At 46.2% G+C, this 22,340-nt stretch overlaps 1 protein-coding gene across 4 annotated transcripts in view; it reads left to right on the top strand.

Moving 5' to 3' along the window:
• BCAS3 (BCAS3 microtubule associated cell migration factor) overlaps nt 1-22,340 on the top strand; it is a 3,636,180-nt gene that overhangs the window by 2,788,782 nt on the left and 825,058 nt on the right. The window lies entirely within an intron of this gene.

Genomic DNA, 22,340 nt, shown 5'->3' with positions numbered 1-22,340 from the left:
GGCATGAGCTGAGCCTGTCTGCAGTGGTCGGAACAACTTCCTTCTACTGTTTCCAGATATCGTCATACCATATACTCTTAAGTGCATTATGAACCTCGCGGTTAAATGCTAACTTTGGTTTGGCTTTATCAAAACATGTCGAGTAAGGTGTCATACGAATTGGAATACTAACCCCTCGCCAATTCTGGCGACGGGGTTAGCATTCCACCCTTCTAGAGGGACACGACATGTACAGTACCTGAAACCCGGGTAAAATCAGACATAGCCTCAGCTCCACAAAATGGATGCTGCCACCACAGACACAAGTCTGCCCTCCTGCTGCTGGGAGTCCTTCCAGCTTGGGAGGTGTGGACAAAGGGTTTCCTGCCAGGGGAGGTGCGTGCACCACCCCAGACAGGATTTTGTGTATTGGTCAGGTAGGGCTTGAAAGAAACCAGACATGCCTGTGGCTCACAAGGAGCCTCGGTGCATATGCCAGTTCAAACCGGTCCTGGGGCACACCAGTCCCGGGCCTGGGGCGAGCTGGACAAAGGATTGGGGGTGTAACCACCCCCCTTCCTGGTCCCACCCTTAGGGAGGGACCTAGCAGGTAGTCCGGCCCCTAGAATCCGAATAAAGGTAGGAGCTGTGTCCTAAGACTTCAGACATCCTGGAATCAACTTGAAACTAAGAAGAAGACGGGAACTTCGACATTCTGCTGCACAGAAGACTGAAGAAAATCTCCCCTGTGGTCAGGGAGTGACCACCTTGCTAACGCAAGCACCATCCAGCGAATCACCGTCTGCTTTGCCGCCGCCTCCCGCCGGAGCCCGAGCCCAGAGACTGACAAGACCTGGACCTCCAGACCTCTCACCGCCCGATCCACAGTCCCTGAAAAGAGGAGACCCGTGGAGGCACCGAGACACGTGGAGCCAGCCATCTTGGAACGACTACGACAAGCTGACCAGTGCAACAACCGAGGCTCCCTCCAAGTTGTGCTTTGGGTCCTGAGAAGCCCAACCCTCGAGCAGCATCTGCACCAAAGGTGAGCCCTCCAGCATCTCCACGATCTGCGTGGGGCCCTTCTGCATTTTGCCACTCGACGCGCCTAACCGGTTGCTGGCCCGCTGGCTAGTGGCCATCTTGGCGACGAAATCTACGACAAACACCGCTGGTCTGGTTGCTCCAGACTGGCCCTTGCTCCCCTCCAAAGGAGCAATCCCTCTGACCTTGCTGGTCAGAACCAACAGCTGATTTCCGAATCCTCCTGCAATTGCTTTTGCCAAGGCTTGTTTGCTTCGATCAAGTCGCCGACACCGCCGACAGCGAGAGCCTGCGTGGGACAGCTCGTGAGCCGACTCCTGGACGTCGTCGACCTTCAGGGACCACGTGGCTGCGGAGACAAGCTACCCCTCATCACCTGTTTGCACCCGACATCGCCTGGTACCCACCTGGTGCCACGCTGGTCACTGGCTAGTGACTGTGAACACTGTCCCCTCTGCTTACAGGTCTTCAACATCTCCGATCCACTCTTGGATCCACTGCATCTCTCCCGGACCGACCGCCTGCAGCATCTTTGTCTTCAAGCTCCACGGAACAGATAGAAGAAACCCGACGCACTTCGAGGCCTATGCACCCGCTTCCTGTGGGTGAGGTAAAGCTGGCACACCTGTGCCCAAGTGTAGTAATACATCTCTAGTGCCTGTGTTCCAAATCTTAAGTTCCTAGGTCATCCGGAAGATTCCTTTTGCAGTAACTTTGTACTTTTTACGCACCCATTGAAACCTATGGGAGCACGCGTGTGACTATTTGCTCTGCACACGCCACCCGTGGACCTCCTGGTCACTAACTGACGTTAGCTCCTTGTAGGCCCAGCGATTCTAGAGGCCCTAGGCCTTTTCCCTTTTCTGTTCGTGGTACTTATACCACTATTTTAGTATATGGTTTGAGTGGCCACCAGGGCCTATCCATATAAAGTGCAACTTCTGTGTATTCTGTGATAATCTTGTTTGACGATTTGTGCTCCTGTGCTCATAAAGAGACTAGGGGTTACTTTGATAAATAAATACATATATATTTTGAATATATATCTGTGTGGTGTCCTGTCATTGGTATAAAAGGGGGTTGCATTTGGTAAAACAGCTGGCTTAACACGCTTCACGAGTTTAGCCTCAAAGACTGCTTAGCCTACGCTACCACTAGGGCAGCTAGTCCGAAAAGGTTGACTTACAACCACACCATAAGGGTTGCTTGGCATGGTACAAGGTGATCACTTTAACTAGTGAGCATCATATACCAGGCCAACTTCTCACATTGGTGAGCAGCGGTTGGATTTGAGCTTGCTGTGTTTTACCATTGTAATCTCTTGGTTACCAATTGAAAGATCACATAGGTACCTGTAGGTACATATAAAACAAGATTAGATATACATAAGTTCTACTGAACTTAGTTGTTGTAGAGCAAAGGGAGTAGCACACCCTGACTACAACTGCTAGATAGGTTTAGTAGGCAAACCCAAGTGTAGGTAGATTGCAACACATCCACCCACACTTAAGAGCAATGGCCGGGGCAGAGGGGTCCACTGTACCCATCTCTGTTGAGAGTGACCCCCAGAGGGCACCATCCAGCTTTGCTACCCTTAACCAGAATGAGCTCAGGCATTTGGCAACTCTTAGAGGCCTTAAACAGCCCAAGAACCCTACCTCTGCTGAGCTCAGAGAACTCTTACAAAATGATGAGAATCAGAGAGAACTCAGGAAAGCTTCCCAGTTAGCCCCCTTAGGGTCAGGAACAGGAGGCCCCCCTTCTGAAGATGCCACAGAGGTACCCCCTTTCAATAGTCACCCCTTAGATGGGATGCCTACCACAGAGGAAGAAAGTGATGGGGATACAGATGTGAGTGGGGATGAAGGGAGAACTAGCCCAGTGCCAAGTGTTATACTTGGCCCAGCTAAACTAAGGCTATTGGGGACTGACAGTGGGTTCACCCCATTGGATCTCCCCAGTGGACTTAACACAGGGCTTGGAAGGCAAAGGAATCGCTCAGGTGACTCCAATGCTTCCCATGGCTCTAGAGGCTCTCAAGGTCACTCCAGAAGGAGACTGACCACCCCTCAGAGGAGGGAACATGAGGCCAGAATGCAGGAAGCCCAGCTGAGGATCAGGAAGCAGGAGCTAGAAGTAGCCCTGATGGAAGAAAAACTGAGCAAGGCTAGGCAGCATAGAGAGAGTGGGTCTATACCCACTGGTGGCAGCAATGTCCCTAGGGACAAAGATAGGGTCTTTGACAATAGGAACCTGTCCAAGATTGTGCCCCCCTACAAAAGTGGGGATGACATCCACAAATGGATGACTGCTCTTGAGAGAGCCTGCAAAGTGCAGCAGGTTCCTGAAGACCAGTGGGCAGCAATCTTATGGCTCTCCTTTGAGGGGAGAGGCAGAGATAGACTCCTCACTGTTAGAGAAGAGGATGTCAGAAATTACAGAGTCCTGAAGAGTGTCCTAGTTGATGGGTTAGGCTTAACCACTGAACAGTACAGGTTAATGTTCAGAGACACCCAGAAGACACAGACTCAGGACTGGTCTGAATATGTGGAATGTGCCACTAAGGCTTTGGAGGGTTGGTTGCTGGGAAGTAAGGTGTCTGATTATACAGGATTGTACAATTTGATGATGAGAGAGCAGATTTTAAGTAATTGTCAAAACCAGCTTCTCCATCAACACCTGGTAGACTCAGATTTGACCTCTCCCCAAGAATTGGGAAAGAGGGCAGATAAATGGGTCAGGACCAGGATCAGGCCTAAAAACCAGGGTGGTGACCAAAAGAAAGATACCACCAAGCCTCAAGAGAAGGGTGGGGATAAAGAAAAAGAGAAACCTTCCTCAGGGCCCCAAAACTCCACACAGGGTGGTGGGTCCCAAGCTCCCTCCTCTACCACAGCTAAAAAGCCCTACTGCCATGAGTGTAAAACTCCTGGGCATTGGAAAACTGACAGCGGTTGCCCAAGGGCTAAAAACAAAACTGTTCCTCCAATTACTCCTGTCACACCACCTATTACTGTCAGCAGTAATCCCCCAGGTGGTGGGAGTGCCCCCAGAAATCTGGGTGGGTTTACTTGGGGAACACAGGGGGACCCTGGCTTAGCCAATTCCCCTACAGCAACCACTCTTGTCTGTGATGGTGGCATGGGGTTTGCCAACTTCACTGCCTGTCCCAACACTTTGGGTAGGTACAGACAGGAGCCCTACATCAATGGTACAAAAGCTGAGGCCTACAGAGACACTGGGGCTAGCATCACAATGGTGGCCCATTGGCTAGTTCCCTCTGAGCAGCTTTTGCCCGGTTTCTCCTACCAGGTGACTAACATTGATGGCAAACAGAACAGTCATCCCATGGCAGAGGTATGTCTCAGCTGGGGAGGGGTCACTGGCCCTAAAAGGGTAGCAGTGTCCCCAACCTTGCCTGTAGACTGCTTACTGGGGAATGACTTAGAACTCTCAGCTTGGGCTGGAGTTGAACAAGACACCCATTCTAAAATGGTAGGCCTTTCACAAAAGGGTAGGGGGGTTGTGCCATTCACAACCCCTGTCCAAATAGATTTCCTCCCTGAAAAGGTTGGAAGGGCAGTGGTAGCCACAGCCCAGGCACAGACAGACTTCCCTGTAGGGACTGGCAGAGCTGTGACAGTCACAGCTCAAACACAAACTGAGTGCCCCCCTGAAAAGGTTGGCAAGGCTGTAATGGTCTCAGCCTATACTCAGACTGACATAGGTGTAGTGAAGCCTGAAACAATGGATCACTCCACACAAACTGAGAGTAGTGGGGAGGAAGAAAAGTCTCCCTCTCCCCAGACATTAGGAAAAGGTCAGCCTCCTCAGGGATCTGACCTCACCCCTTGTGAAGGAACTGCCCCAGAGGTAGCCAGGCCTGGCCTGGCAGAGCCTCTGATGTCAGTGGCCCCTTCCAAGGTGGGATCCAGTCTGGTGCAGGTAGCCTGCCTCTCTCTACCCTGCCTCAGTCAGCCCAGGGCTGCAGAGGTCAGGGAGGCCAGTGGACCCCCAGAGGGCCCCTGTCCACAAGAACCCCCCCATCAAAAGAATGAGGATTGCCTGGCTAGTAGCCCTAGTCAGGTGATGGGTAAAAACATTCCTGAGGGATCTCCTTTACAGGTAGTTAGGGACCTCCCCCAGGGGGATTCTGTTGGGCACAGGCAAACATGGGACCTTAGGGCCCCAAACCTGACCTGTCCCTCCAGTAAGCCCACAAAAGGGACCCAGCCTCCAGCTTTAGGTAGCCAGAGGCTGACCCTGAGAGCACAGTGCAACTCAGTTAAAGAAAGAAAGGCATCCATGGTGGAGGATGATTGGAGGAAGCTGAGGCCTCACTTTGAGGACACTCACTTCAGTACTCCATCTCAACACCAGCCTTTTACTTTGCCAAGACACACCACAGGTAGAGATTCCCTATGGTGGAGACCCTCTGATACCCTTAGGGTGAGGGATTGCTTAGTGGACCATGAGACAGGGGGTAACCATGCCAGTGCTGGTTCCTCCTTATATGGCCACTTGGGCAATATAGGCTTACCTGGTCAAGGTCAGCCTTATCTCCCTTCGTTTGGGGGGGGGTTGTGTAGGAAGGTGGATATCTGACTATGGTTACCCCCAAATTTTTGCCTAGTGTCTAGCTGGTTTTTCGACTTAGTTGGCCTGAGATCCTGCCATTCAGGCTCTCAGGCTATCTGCTCTCTCTGTAAAATGGACTCCATGTACCCTAGGTACATACCCAATTGGTTGGATCACCCTGTCAGCCCCTGTACCAGTGTACACTAGGTACCCAGGGCATTGGTGTACCCAAGGCCTGCCAAGGGCTGCAGCATGTATTATGCCACCCCAGGCTTGGCCTAACAATTTGACACAACTGGCTGATCACTCAGCTGGGGTAAGTTGGTGTAATCACCTCTTACTTAGGTGTAGTATACCTATACCTAACCTTAAATGGGACACCTGGTAACCTATAAGTCACTCCTATGGCAGGCCTTAACAATCCTGAAGGCAGAGTGCTTGGTTCCATGTGAGATGGTGCTCTGGCATGAGCTGAGCCTGTCTGCAGTGGTCGGAACAACTTCCTTCTACTGTTTCCAGATATCGTCATACCATATACTCTTAAGTGCATTATGAACCTCGCGGTTAAATGCTAACTTTGGTTTGGCTTTATCAAAACATGTCGAGTAAGGTGTCATACGAATTGGAATACTAACCCCTCGCCAATTCTGGCGACGGGGTTAGCATTCCACCCTTCTAGAGGGACACGACATGTACAGTACCTGAAACCCGGGTAAAATCAGACATAGCCTCAGCTCCACAAAATGGATGCTGCCACCACAGACACAAGTCTGCCCTCCTGCTGCTGGGAGTCCTTCCAGCTTGGGAGGTGTGGACAAAGGGTTTCCTGCCAGGGGAGGTGCGTGCACCACCCCAGACAGGATTTTGTGTATTGGTCAGGTAGGGCTTGAAAGAAACCAGACATGCCTGTGGCTCACAAGGAGCCTCGGTGCATATGCCAGTTCAAACCGGTCCTGGGGCACACCAGTCCCGGGCCTGGGGCGAGCTGGACAAAGGATTGGGGGTGTAACCACCCCCCTTCCTGGTCCCACCCTTAGGGAGGGACCTAGCAGGTAGTCCGGCCCCTAGAATCCGAATAAAGGTAGGAGCTGTGTCCTAAGACTTCAGACATCCTGGAATCAACTTGAAACTAAGAAGAAGACGGGAACTTCGACATTCTGCTGCACAGAAGACTGAAGAAAATCTCCCCTGTGGTCAGGGAGTGACCACCTTGCTAACGCAAGCACCATCCAGCGAATCACCGTCTGCTTTGCCGCCGCCTCCCGCCGGAGCCCGAGCCCAGAGACTGACAAGACCTGGACCTCCAGACCTCTCACCGCCCGATCCACAGTCCCTGAAAAGAGGAGACCCGTGGAGGCACCGAGACACGTGGAGCCAGCCATCTTGGAACGACTACGACAAGCTGACCAGTGCAACAACCGAGGCTCCCTCCAAGTTGTGCTTTGGGTCCTGAGAAGCCCAACCCTCGAGCAGCATCTGCACCAAAGGTGAGCCCTCCAGCATCTCCACGATCTGCGTGGGGCCCTTCTGCATTTTGCCACTCGACGCGCCTAACCGGTTGCTGGCCCGCTGGCTAGTGGCCATCTTGGCGACGAAATCTACGACAAACACCGCTGGTCTGGTTGCTCCAGACTGGCCCTTGCTCCCCTCCAAAGGAGCAATCCCTCTGACCTTGCTGGTCAGAACCAACAGCTGATTTCCGAATCCTCCTGCAATTGCTTTTGCCAAGGCTTGTTTGCTTCGATCAAGTCGCCGACACCGCCGACAGCGAGAGCCTGCGTGGGACAGCTCGTGAGCCGACTCCTGGACGTCGTCGACCTTCAGGGACCACGTGGCTGCGGAGACAAGCTACCCCTCATCACCTGTTTGCACCCGACATCGCCTGGTACCCACCTGGTGCCACGCTGGTCACTGGCTAGTGACTGTGAACACTGTCCCCTCTGCTTACAGGTCTTCAACATCTCCGATCCACTCTTGGATCCACTGCATCTCTCCCGGACCGACCGCCTGCAGCATCTTTGTCTTCAAGCTCCACGGAACAGATAGAAGAAACCCGACGCACTTCGAGGCCTATGCACCCGCTTCCTGTGGGTGAGGTAAAGCTGGCACACCTGTGCCCAAGTGTAGTAATACATCTCTAGTGCCTGTGTTCCAAATCTTAAGTTCCTAGGTCATCCGGAAGATTCCTTTTGCAGTAACTTTGTACTTTTTACGCACCCATTGAAACCTATGGGAGCACGCGTGTGACTATTTGCTCTGCACACGCCACCCGTGGACCTCCTGGTCACTAACTGACGTTAGCTCCTTGTAGGCCCAGCGATTCTAGAGGCCCTAGGCCTTTTCCCTTTTCTGTTCGTGGTACTTATACCACTATTTTAGTATATGGTTTGAGTGGCCACCAGGGCCTATCCATATAAAGTGCAACTTCTGTGTATTCTGTGATAATCTTGTTTGACGATTTGTGCTCCTGTGCTCATAAAGAGACTAGGGGTTACTTTGATAAATAAATACATATATATTTTGAATATATATCTGTGTGGTGTCCTGTCATTGGTATAAAAGGGGGTTGCATTTGGTAAAACAGCTGGCTTAACACGCTTCACGAGTTTAGCCTCAAAGACTGCTTAGCCTACGCTACCACTAGGGCAGCTAGTCCGAAAAGGTTGACTTACAACCACACCATAAGGGTTGCTTGGCATGGTACAAGGTGATCACTTTAACTAGTGAGCATCATATACCAGGCCAACTTCTCACAGGGTGCACCTGCATGAGCAGAGCCCCTCTGCAGCCTTCAGCACCTGATTTCCGGGGTTGTTTGTAATGCAGCCAACCATATATACTTAAGTGCATTATAACCTCGCAGTAAATGCTAACTTTAAAACAGCTGCATGGAAACATGTTGTGTTTGGTGTCAAACACCTTGGAATCATACCTCCCCGCCAGTAACTGGCGGGGGGGTAGGATTCCACCCTCCTAGAGGGGCAAATGTGACATACCGGGCTACCCGGTACCAGCTTTCTCGACCTGGGCATCACAAAATGGATGCTGCCAGCCACAGACACGAGTCTGCCCTCCTTCTGCTGGACGAAACTCGAGCAGAGGAAGGCCTAACAATAGGTTTCCTGTCACAGGGAGGTGTGACCACATCCCAAACAGGCTTAAGTGTATTGGGGCTGGGTGGGTGCACTCTGAGAGTGCTTTGATGTCTGCACTGGGGGCACATTTGGTGTCGGAGCCGGAGGGTCCTGGGGAAAGTTTTGAGACCACACAGGATTTATTCCCCAACACTAGAACAATAAACAGTACGAAATCCTGGGGTCTATTATAATGATTAGAAAGTGTGGAGAACCATTACTGCCTGGTTTACAAAATAAAGAAAACAAATATGAAAACGGAACCAGTGACTAAACCCAACAGAACTAACTTCGGGCATTTCCCTTTTAAGGACGAAATCCCTCACTCACCATAGGTGACATGCTTCATCATATGGGACTCTCCTCCCAGAGGAAAAACCTAGTTCCTCTGGGGGCTACAACCCTCTCTCTGAGAGGGAGGAGCTCAGGGATGTTTTATATGTTCAGTAGGATATCCTAAATCCACATATGAAAAGCGAGCAGTGTGAGTGAGGGCGCAGCGCAAAAGAATTCAAAACTGTGAGGAAGGTGAGGTTAAAACTAGCTCAAAAGCGCAAAAAAGAGACTTTTATTAAGATGCGCTCTTTGCTAGGATTAAAAATACAGTGCACCAGCGGTATGGAATTAAACCGCGACGGTGGAGTGAAAGAAAAAAGGTCAACATGTTTCAGCCATATAGCCTGTAGGTAGGCTAGGCTTTCATCAGGACCTATGATGCTGCTGCCAAGTAAATGTGAGTGATATAACACAAAAGGATACAGGGACAGAAGACTTCTTAATGTGCCTGTTTCATGAAGAGAATTACCTACAATCAATAGAGATGCCAAAACATGATTAGTTCAGTGATCGTAAGTATACCAAAACAACTGGTTCTGTTCAAGGAAGGATCAAATAGAAAACTCACCTGTTACTACTGGGTAAGTGACCTCACTTCTACCTGGCAACCGCACAGGAAAGGAGCACCGCTCTGTAAAAAACGGTGTCAAACAATTGTTAGTGATTTCATGTCTTATCCAACTGGGCGGGGTATGACCAACATGTCAATATCCCAGATAAGCATGTATTGAAGGAGCCAATCTAAAACGAGGGAGACTAGGAGGGTTGGTACACAGGACCAATCAATGACTGTGACCAAATGCTAGATGACTGGTTTGTTAAAATGGCAACAAAGAAAACTAGAAGACTTAGATGAAATCATAGACTGCTTGGTGATGAGTTAAAAATTTACATACATCATTGTGTTATAAAGGTGAGTTTGTCAAAACAAACAACCAAAAACGTGACCTCAATTTGAGCCAATACCTCAGTATGGATTAGAAAATGCTCAAAAAGACTTTCATGTTTATGAACAAACGATAAACTCAAGAGCACCTTTAAACCATGTCTTACATATGTTAGAAAAGAGACCCAACTGTAGGCGAAAGCATGTTAATCGATAAACCGCCACAGAGTGCCCAGAAAGTCACTAAACCAAGGCATCATAGCGCAGTATCAAAGCAAATGGCAGATGCCTGACTAACCAGATATCAAAGCACAAAGGAACGAAGGAGGGCTTACCTATCCGTCGGTACGCCGGTACAGATTGAGCCTGTGACCGTAGGCAACTTGGTACCGGAAACGGCCTTCTTTTATGACACGCCGTGCGCTGCCAATCAACTGCATGTGATTGAACAATGCAGACGCTGGCGATTGCGCATGTGTATCCAAAGGACGCTGTATTAGCAGAAGCGTGCGGGCCGGTCTGTTAAGTTGAAGCCCCTGTCGATGTTAACGCTTGAGCACCCTGGGTACGCTACGTCGGCAGGTGTGGACGCCAGACTGTTTTAATGAAGAGTGAAAACAGACCACATCCAAACCAGTAGAAGGCGAGACTAATAATCAAGACTCCGTGTACAAATCTACTAAATATGGCCCAATCATTCTGGTGGCAAGGTTTCTAAATAATCATACCGTGTGTGTGTTATCTAGCAACACTGATGTACAGTTAAGGACCCATGATCTCAGTGATCCTATATCAATTTCGGTGGTGACAGATGTCAAGCGCAGTAGCAACATCAAAGATCGCTTAGTCCATACTCGTCCCCGGATCAACAACAAGGGTTCACAGAGTACCCTTTGGGGCTTACCTCCTATACAAGGCCACTTCCCCTGTGGTTTGTGTGCGGCATGTCCGCACACATCTGTCAGCACCAAAATTGATATAGGCTCACTGAGACCATGGGTCCTTAACCGTCACACTAATTGCAACAGTGACAATCTGATATATCTGATCACCTGTCGCTGCTCTCTTCGATATGTGGGTATGACCACACAAGGGGTGAAAACTCATATTCTGGAACATAAAAGCACTATCAGGTGCAGGAAGTCCACGACTAAATTGACAAATCACTTCCTTGCAACGCAGCACAGTCCACAAGATCTGAAGTGGACAGTGTTGGAAAGACCATTCATTCCACCTCATATAACTGATTTAACAACTTTTCTGTTCAAGCGAGAACAATGGTGGGTTCATAAACTACAGACTGATATTTCAGGCTTGAACAATGATATTCTGTGGGTGCTATTGTAGGTGGCCTGCTCAGTTTATCTCGAGTGAATCTTGTTGCTCAGCAGTAAAATGGCTGCTTTGCTATTCTGGTGCCTAATTAAGATCGTGTATATGAGTGTCATCAGTTAATTCCAAAAGACCCAGGCATTCATTTTTACACATTTCTGATATATAGAGATATTTGTACTCACATCTTTGAGTCCCTATTACCGTACATCACCATCGATGTTGAAAAGATTTTCGTTACATCAGTGTTGCTAGATAACACACACGCGGTATGATTATTTAGAAACCGTGCCACCAGAATGATTGGGCCATATTTAGTAGATTTGTACACGTAGTCTTGATTTTCAGTCTCGCCTTCTACTGGTTTGGATGTGGTCTGTTTTCACTCTTCATTAAAACAGTCTGGCGTCCACACCTGCCGACGTGGCATACCCAGGGTGCGCATGCGTAAACATCGACAGGGGCTTCAACTTATCAGACCGGCTCGCACGCTTCTGCTAATACAGCGTCCTTTGGATACACATGCACAATCGCCAGCGTCTGCATTGTTTAATCACATGCAGTTGATTGGCAGCGCACTGCGTGTCATAAAAGAAGGCCGTTTCCAGTACCAAGTTACCTCCAGTCACAGGTTCAATCTGTACCGGCGTACCGACGGATAGGTAAGCCCTCCTTCGTTCCTTTGTGCTTTGATATCTGGTTAGTCAGGCAGCTGCCATTTGCTTTGATACTGCGCTATGATGCCTTGGTTTAGTGACTTTCTGGGCACTCTGTGGCGGTTTATCGATTAACATGCTTTCGCCTACAGGTGGGTCTCTTTTCTAACATATGTAAGACATGGTTTAAAGGTGCTCTTGAGTTTATCGTTTGTTCATAAACATGAGTCTTTTTGAGCATTTTCTAATCCATACTGAGGTATTGACTCGAATTGATGTCACGTTTTTGGTTGGTTGTTTTGAAAAAGTCACCTTTATAACATGATGATGTATGTACATTTTTAACTCATCACTAAGCAGACTATGATTTCATCTAAGACTTCTAGTTTTCTTTGTTGCAATTTTAACAAACCAGTCATCTAGCATTTGGTCACCGTAATTGATTGGTCCTGTGTACCATCCCTCCTTAGTCTCCCTCGTTTTAGATTGGCTCCTTCAATACATGCTTATCTGGGATATTGACATGTTTGTCATACCCCGCCCAGTTGGATAAGACATGAAATCACTAACAATTGTTTGACACCATATTTTACAGAGCAGTGCTCCTTTCCTGAGCAGTTGCCAGGTAGAGGTGTGGTCACTTACCCAGTAGTAACAGGTGAGTTTTCTATTTGATCCTTCCTTGAACAGAACCAGTTGTTTTGGTATACTTACAATCACTGAACTAATCATGTCTTTATATCTCTATTGATTGTAGATAATTCTCTTCATGAAACAGGCACATTAAGAAGTATTCTGTCCCTGCATCCTTTTGTGTTGTATCACTCACATTTACTTAGCAGCAGCATCATAGGTCCTGATGAAGCCTAGCCTACCTACAGGCTATATGGCTGAAACATGTTGACTGTTTTTTTTCATTCCACCATCGCGGTTTAAATCCATACCGCTGGTGCACTGTATTTTTAAACCTAGCAAAGAGCGTATCTTAATAAAAGTCTCTTTTTTGCGCTTTTGAGCTAGTTTTAACCTCACCTCCCTCACAGTTTTGAATTCTTTTGCGCTGCGCCCTCACTCACACTGCTAGCTTTTCATATGTAGATTTAGGATATCCTACTGAACATATAAAACATCCCTGAGCTCCTCCCTCTCAGAGAGGGGGTTGTAGCCCCTAGAGGAACTCGTTTTTTCCTCTGGGAGGAGATTCCCATATGATGAAACATGTCACCTATGGTGAGTGAGGGATTTCGTCCTTAAAAGGGAAATGCCTGCAGTTAGTTCTGTTGGGTTTAGTCACTGGTTCCATTTTCATATTTCTTTTCTTTATTTTGTAAACCAGGCAGTAGTGGTTCTCCACACTTTCTAATCATTATAATAGACCCCAGGATTTCGTACTGTTTATTGTGGCACATTTGGTGTCCCTGTCCATAGTCAAGCTCAGACCGGATGCAGGAGGCATTTGCTCCTGCTTGGGGCGCAAAACTGGACAAAGGACATTGGTGTAGCCCCCCCTCTGTCCTGACTCTCCCATAGGTGGGTCCCCAGAGTTTGTCCCACCCCGTCCTTGGGTATAAAGTATGAACCCCTGACTACAGGACTTTAGATTTTACCTGGACTAAACTCTGCTACAGAAACCAAGTACTTCGACGATCTGCTCCACGCTGGATGACCGAAGAATATCCCTTGGAGTAAAGGAGTTACTCCCCTGCAAGGCAGGCACCTAAAGGCATCTGACCGGTTTCGATCTCCCGAGCTCCTGAGGACTCCGAAGATTTCTGCAACACAGGAGGTGGGTTCCTGTGGTCTCTGAGGTTGATCTGCGCTCTCAGTTATTCTGAGGCCCATATCCCTCGTGGGAACCGTGCAACCCGAACCCCTGTGCACCACGTACATTTGCAGTAGCATATGCTTTTTGGCGATCCCTGAGGCTGTGCTTCCGCTACTTGTAGTCCTGACCCCCACCAGTAATTGCACTGAAGATTTCCGGCCTACACTCCCATGTGTGTTAAATAGGCTGGTATTTTGTGATTCAACTTGAGGTCCCTTCGCGATCCCTTTTCCGTTGGCCTGTGGGTCCCTGTGAAGGTAACTTTGACTTTCCGTGGGCTTTCCTGGTTGCTCCAGACGTGCCCTGAATCTCCGTAGCTTGGAGAGTCCCCAGGACCTTGCTGGTCCTCACCGAAGCATCTTTCCTCTGCCCATTTGAGTTGCAGTTGCCAAGGCTGTTGGTGTTCAGTCCGGACACTGACCCCCCAGCACTCGACATCCTTCGTGGGACAGCTTACCTCCGGACTTTGGTCGTCGTCGACTTCTCCTGGTCCCCGTGGCTGCAGAGTCAAGCTTCACCTCTTCTCACCTGAAACACCCGACATCGGTGGGCATTTGTCTATCGTGCCCCTGGTCACTGTGAAGTGACCCAGACTCTGTCCCCTCTGCTTTCAGGTTCTTCTCAGCTCCGATCCAGGCTTGGATCACACCGGACATTTTTCATCTTCCCGGCAGCAGCACTTTTCCGTATCACGCCATTGAAAACTACAAAGGTTTCCGACATCACTTGACCCCTATGCACCCGGCTCCTCTGGGATAGGAAGCACAGGTATCTCAGTACTTTCAAGGGTGCTGGCCTTAGAATCTTCTATGTTTAACTGGGTTTGCTTAAAGTCCTCTCCGAAGTGTCCTTAATCTTTAAAATTCCAACCGCGACTTTCCCATAGAGTTGTATGGAGCTCGCGTCTGTGTTCTCACACTTCACCCGTCCTCCGTGGGTACCCTGTGTCACTATCTTGAGTGGTTCCTTGGGGTCCCAGCGATTCTACGTGCTCTAGGCACTGTGTCTAGTCAAGTTGTGGTTGTTATACCACTTTCTTAGTATATGGTTTGGTCTCCCCCTGGAGCCCACTGTGTATTGTGCTATTTACTGTCTTTCTAGTGCTTTAATATCGTGTGCTTTGTTCTCTAATCTCATAAAGAGGTTAGTAGAGTGTGGTTAGTAATAAATACATATACTTTATATATTCCTTATGTGGTTCTCCTTTCATTTGGTCATTCAGGAGGTTCTAATCTGGTAAAACAAGCTGCTTTACATTCCTTTGAGACTTAGCCTGAAGACTGCTCTCCATAACTACCACTAGGATAGCTTTCAATAAAAGTTGTCTTTAACCTAATCATCAATAAGGGTTGTTTGGACTGGTACAAGGCGCCTACTTTAACAAGTGGACAGCATATACCAGGCCAACTTCTCACACCATGCTCTATCTTGGGATACTGAACTAAAAGAATAGAGAGCTTAAGAGCTACTTAGAAAAGACTTGGAAGCAGTTCAACATTTCTAAGTAGAATATCGATTAGCCTAGAGACCACATAGCTCTCCCCCTAGCAAAGATGTTTGCGGAAGAAAGGGATAGTCGTGTCAAGATATGTCTCCTACATAGTATTACACCAATGGATTTAATTAGGGCCTGAAATCTTTGAGGTGTAAGATGTATGAATTTGCATTGTGTGCTCGATTCACAAATGTTTTTTCCTCTGAGCACTTTGGATTGTATGAAACAATGATTCTTAACATTTTGACTTCAGTAGACCCCCGCTTAATCATTACTGGATCTTGGGGACCCCCACTGAATCATTATTGGAGTCCAGGTAACCCCATTGGAGCATTACTGGCAGCCATCAGGCTCCTGGCCTAGGCATTTTAAATGATTTGAATTACAAAATAATGCACAAAAAATATAGAAACAAGCACTCATTAAAAAAATACACAAAGAATTACATTTTAGTTGATTTACAAACAAATATTAGAAAAAATCAAAATTTTAATAGAAGGGGTGACTCTTTTGTACATTCAATTGAGGCCACTCCTCGTTCATACTATATTCTGTTTGATGTACTTGCACTGGTCCCATGTATCAATCTGAGAATCCAACTTAATTTTTAGACTCCAATTTCAAATTCCCTCACGGTTTAAAATTTTCAATTGCACATTTTGCTTCTTTAGTGATATTCACTTTATTAATCTGTAAATAATATACATTTTATAAGCAGCCGCACACCCCAGGGATCCCCGGACCACAGGTTAAGAACAACCAGGATAGAAGATAAGCAAAAACGATTGGACTAAACATTGGCAGTGAGCTGGACTTCATTCAGCATTCCACATCTTTGACGGTACATTACAGGGCAACAGTGTTATATGGGCTGCCCTAGGGATTTCCTTTGCATTAGGAGGCATAGTTTGAGAGGTAATGAAGGAATCTCTCCCCAGACATCAGTCGATCAGCAGGCACAAGATCTTGAAATAGGAGGTTGTTTTCATGGCAGCCAGTTTAGAGTTGTCATTGTCATGTAGATGCACGCACCCCTCTTTAAGGTAAGAGTAAGTTGGCTGTATAGTTGTTGGCACAGTCAGTTTGTTCTTTTGTTTTTGTTTTTGGGCAGGTAGCATGAAATAGAATCCATTGCATTAGCTTGTAGCAAGGGACTTGTCAGGGTCGGTGCAATCCTTTTAAACATTGTTAAGGGGATCCCTCAACAAAGAGTCCACTGATAAAATGCTGACTTTGCAACCTATTCTCTTGCAGTGGTTGTCACTCATCCAGCACTTGAGATGCAAGGGAATATCAGATATTTGATAACCATATAAGTGACAACCACCCTTGTAGTTCCTGAGGATTGTCACCAGTGGAGTCATATAAACATTTTAGATGGTCAGCAGTAAGGCAATACTTAAGAACATTTTGTGTTTGAGGAAACCCAGAACCTATTGATTTACACCCAGAACCCAGAGCATCCACATGATGCTATCAATGGAGAGGACATACTGCTTCCAGCATGGGTCTGACACTTGTGACAGCATTAAGACAATGTTTTAGGTTTTAGGTAAACATTACTGACCCGGTTAAAGGAGGTCTTGAGACCACCTTCCACAGTCAGTGGTATGACTGTGATTAACTGCCTGATATTACGATAATTGTTTCTTTTCTGTTTGTGCAAGTAGGTAAAAAAAAAATACTCTGTAGCAAAAGGGAAGGTTGGAGTTTTTGGGTGGGCTAGACCCCCCCCCCCCATAATTTGTAGTATACATTGCTTAATTTTAGTGAAAGCTTTTGAAATGGCTGTTCTGATTATAACACAAAACTTTGTAACTACCATTGATTCCTTGGAGGCTAGATTTGTCTGTGAGGTTCCTATGCCCATAGATAAGGATGCCAGTGCCATGGGATGCCAACAGCACCATACCCCAATGATGCCCTTGCTCTCTGGTGCAGTCAACTCCCTCCCCTCCTCCTACCTCTTCCTCCTTATGCTTTGTAAGATATTCAAATGGCTATCCCAAAGCAGACGCATCATCATCCAGGCCCTCATCTCCAGCAGACTGGACTATGGCAACACTGCCCTGGGATCACAGCTCATCTCCTCTGACTACAAACCATAAAGAATGCTGCAGTCAGACTCGTCCTGGATCTCCCTAGACTAACCCCATCACCTCCTACTAAAAAGATGCCAGTTCAAGATCCTGAATCATGCATACAAGGCCATACACAACTGTTGACCCGATGACTTGAACCCCCACCTGAGCTTCTGTCAGCCCACCAGTGACCTCCGCTCCACTTCTCTTTTTCTAACTCTCATGACCCGCATTTGACATAGCAGCTGCGGAGGTCAGGTCGCTCCTTCTACCTAGCAGTAAAGTCATGAAACGAGCTACTCTTTCATCTCTAGACCTCGCCATCTCTTTCAGAGTTTCGAAAGTCCCTGAAGGTCTGGCTTTCCAGCTAATCTACTGGACCCTGCCAGGGTCTGGATACCCTCATGGGTGACAAGAAGTGTTCTATGAATCTACTGATTGATGAGGTCACCCAGTAATGCAGATGAGATAGGGTTGCTGTGGCATAGAGGGAGGCTTCAGCAAGTGCCATGTGTATGAGTGCTGGAGTTGGGCCTGTGTGTGGAATGCTATTTAAATGTGCATTGACACCCCAATCTTGCCATCAGCCTCCTAAACAATTGGATGTTAGGCTTTGTTAAATCACAAGATCGCCCATAATGTCCCTTGAAAGAGCTCCTCGTCGACCCACCTCCTTCATGTGACGTCACAGGCAGTTTGGCCTTTTGTAACAAATAATTTCATAAACCAAGTGGAACCACTGGAAATAAAGTATTTTCAAGGCCTCTAAGAAAGATTTCTGAGGCAGTTAGTTAATAAAGCGCTAATTTAAGCAGAATGTTCCTGAAGCAGAAATCTCTTACATCGGCAGGAACCTTAAACTTGGAAAGCCGCTCTGGCAGGCGACGGCCCAGCATTGGCTACGATTGTCTTTGGTGACCAGGCGGTGACCTTTCAAAATAAAAGTTTAGATCGGAAGTAACTGGCTGACAATTACAGTGGTTGATATGCTCCAGTTTAAATAGAATTGCCCTCAGTTAAAATATGGTTCAGGCATCGGTCAAACAGCGATCGTTCCCTTTAATTGAATTAAGATGGCAAATGAAGGATGTGCGCAGGACACGCCGATTGGTGGGGAGGGGGCGCCCTTCGCGAGTCACAGTTCCTCTCTGTTGGAGAGTGTAAGGCGAATCAATTAGAAGCATCTTTTCCTCATGCACACGAGGCCGGGCCAGAACACGCTTTATAAAAATAGACATTTAAAGGGGACAGTGAGCCTGGAAGTGGCGTACACAATTATGAAGGATTTAATTTACTTTTGTATCGAAAAGCCGGACAGAGGTTATCTGGCACTGCCCAACTGTTAATAGATGTTACAGTTTATTTAGTTTGTGTTTTATAACTTACATTTAGGAGATTGCTAGTTTAAGGAAACCTTATCACTCCATATCATCGGGGGCACCCACAACCCAGTCTAGTTTTTCCTTTGGCAAACCACTGCATGTGCAGCCTGAAGTCCGCGGCGCGCGGTCAGTCCGGACTGCAGCACCCAGAATGAATCCGTGTCTAGACCTGGAGCATGGTGGTCCCTGGAGACATGTCTGGTGACCTCGTAATCATGTCAGATTTGTTTCTATCTCAGTGGGTTGTTTAAAAGACGTTTCACGTGGATTAAGATGATTTACTTTCCTATTTTGTCTGACAGTAGCTGTTTGAAGTGTCAATGTTTTGGTTATAAGGTAATATGGCCATAGATCCTTCCTAATGGAATTGCATCCATGTACTTTTGCAAGAATGGTTTACTGTGTGGTTTGCCATACCAGGGTTCTAGTGTTGGGGAAGTGTTTCTCTTGTAGGTATGGCTCTGCAGTTTGTAAAATTGCCAGGGAGATAAACAGTTTTTTTTTTGTCTTCGTTTATTGTGTGTGAAGTTTGTGCTGACTGAGTGTGCCAGTCTATTAGCGCAAAGATTCGATTCTTTGAATAAACGTGGAGGACCTTTGCCAGGCGGGCAGAGGCTGTACGAATCCCTCATAACATCACTCTTATTTACCATTACCATTACCAATACTCGCTGGAGGGAACGTATGTATGTGGTGCTCCATGGTTATTCAGTGCTTGGTTTCTCTGCTGAGATAGCCAATGAGAGCCACATTAGATGTAACTTTAAGTTATCACTTAGAATCAGGTTTGTTTGCTATTGATATGCAGTCATATTTGAGATGATGTGACCTAAAGTTGAAAAAGCTTCTTGTAGCAAACTCCAAACTGTCCATCTTTAACTTGACTTGGATGCTGGACTTAAATTGGGCTTCATGGTACGAGCTATGAACACAGAATAGACAAAAAAGTAGCCTGTGTCGGCACAAATGGAATGTCTGCAAGATAACCAAATGTTCTTTTCCACTTGAGAAAGCACATTTGCTTAACAGATATGAGTAAGTTCTTTTTACATTTTCTCAAGAAAATCTGAAAAGGGAAACTTTGGACTCACACCAGGCACTTGAGCCTGTGTGTGCATTCCACAAAGGTACCACTTTCACTCTGCAAGTTTTTTGAAGAATCATGTCATATCTTCTTTGTCTCTGAAAGAGGTTACAGGCTCCCAAACTGCGGTTTCCACCTTTTATCCAAATAGTTTTTTAAAATGGAAAGCTACACCCTACCATGGGGCTCACAAGATTAGCTTTAAATAGCCTAATTATGTCCAGCAGTGATATACATGACGCTTTATCAGCAATGATAAAAGAATAGCTTTTTTTTTTACTGGTCTTCTGTGCAAATGTGAGATTTGTTTTTATGTATATGTTCTTGTGGCTATGTCTTGTCGTCTATGACATTCATTCTGTTTTTCCTCTCACTGATGGCTTAGCTGATGATGCACCAATGCCAATTTGAGCTCTCCCACCTGTGTCCTAATTGGCATTGTAACCTTGAGGTGTTTGTTTTTGATTTAGCTTCCAAGCAACTTGCCAACTTGGCTTCTCACATTATTGAGAAAGGTGCTCTGCCTCCAGCCTAGATGCTTTAGTACGTTTCTTCACTTCCTAGTAGACCAATCAGTGGCTGTCATTCTGCCTTTATATATCCATACTCTTTAGTTATGCACATTGGTTGTTCCTAAATGAAGATTGCCAAAACTGGTAGTTTGTACGAGTCTGGTTGAAAAGGAGTCATGAGGATGACAAGGCTCAGCTCATGCGCCCATCACTATCAGAGGGCATTGCGGCCCTGGCATTTTCATGACATCAGAATAATGGCATAATCTGCCCTAATGTTGATGACCACCAATATAACTTGATTTTTGTCCTTTTGCTCAACCTAATAGTAATGGTTCACTTCCTGTTTACTCTCACTTTGTTTGCTCTTCATCAAAATAGCCAGAAAACAATCTAGAGTTTTGGCTTAAAGGCAGCAAGGCCAAGCCTAACAACATCAATGAACAAAAGCGCCAATGCTGCACTTTTTTTCAAGCTTAATCACAGTACATTGAATGAAGCAATGACAGAGCCAACCACTTTTTCAGTTGGATTTAATCCAAAAAGCTTTTCACAAACTACATTAATTCTCTATCAAAAAATATTTATCCAAAAATACAAACCGACATCTTTAAACCAAAATGAGCCACCTTTTATTTCTTCTCACACACACCACAACAAATATTACTTAGAATCTCTATACATTCTTCATAACCCATTCATTCTGACAGTGCCCCATTCACATCTTTCAATCATCCCACATTTTCTCACTACACACTCCACTCACTAACCAATCACACTCTATACACAACATTTATGTCATAGTAACATATCAAATGTTGAATTCAAAGACTGACCAAAAAGCCCATCAAAAACATCAATTTATCCCAAATGCGAAAAATACACCATTTGTTTTTTATATATAGATTGGCCTAAGAGGCTCGCAAGAGGAGGGATTCGAAACGCGTAGACCTTGTTGTCTTAGGCCAATCTATATATAAAAAACAAAAAACAAATGGTGTATTTTTCTCATTCGGGATAAATTGATGTTTTTGATGGCCTTTTTGTTCAGTCTTTGAATTCAACATTTGATATGTTACTATGATATAAATGTTGTGTATATAGTGTGATTGGTTAGTGAGTGGAGTGTCTAGTGAGAACATGTGGGATGATTGAAAGATGTGAATGGGGGCACTGTCAGAATGAATGGGTTATAGAGATTCTAAGTAATATTTATTGTGGTGTGTGTGAGAAGAAATAAAAGGTGGCTCATTTTGGTTTAAAGATGACGGTTTGTATTTTTGGATTAAGAATTTTTGATAGAGAACTAATGTAGTTTGTGAAAAGCTTTTTGGATTAAATCCAACTGAAAAAGTGGTTGGCTTTGTCATTGTTTCATTCAATGCACTGTGATTAAGCTTGAAAAAAAGTGCAGCATTGGCTCTTCTTTTGTTCATTGACTTTATCAAAATAGGACATAGAGCACGTCATTTGCTTTAATCTCTACCAAAATATCAGTTATTAGTTATCAACTTTTTCCTCCCCTCTCCAGTTTTAAGAATACCCATATTTATTATAATCTGAGCAAAGTATGCACTAGGGAGATTTGTGCACTGTGAGAAAATTTAAATCAGCGTAGCTTCTTTTGACCTGCTTCAACTGTGTCAATGTTGTTGCTTCCACTGCAAGTTGTAACATCCCCCACCCCCAAGTCTATTCTTTAATACATAGTTCTAGTGACTATTAGCCATGTGGCAGAATTTTTTTTTCCGACGTTATTGGATCCTGAATGGTTGTTAATGTGTCCATCAAGTTTTTCATTATCTTTCTGAGAGTTACAGGTTTAGGGCCTCAAGTCTTCGGTCATTTGCTTGATGCAGCACCAGGGTGGTGTAATTTTCTTGGACTTTTTTCTATTTTTAATGATTCGAACTTGATCAAAATGAGTCTTGTTTATTAATCCTTCTTGAGTTATCTGCAGTGTTTGGCTTGGTCAAACACAATATTTCCGTGAACCTCTTAGATCCTGGGATAGAT

The sequence above is a fragment of the Triturus cristatus genome, chromosome 3_2 (genome assembly GCF_964204655.1).
Source record: "Triturus cristatus chromosome 3_2, aTriCri1.1, whole genome shotgun sequence".
Lineage (NCBI taxonomy): Eukaryota > Metazoa > Chordata > Amphibia > Caudata > Salamandridae > Triturus > Triturus cristatus.
Note: the sequence above shows the minus strand (reverse complement) of the source record. Positions and strands in the feature narration are given on the sequence as shown.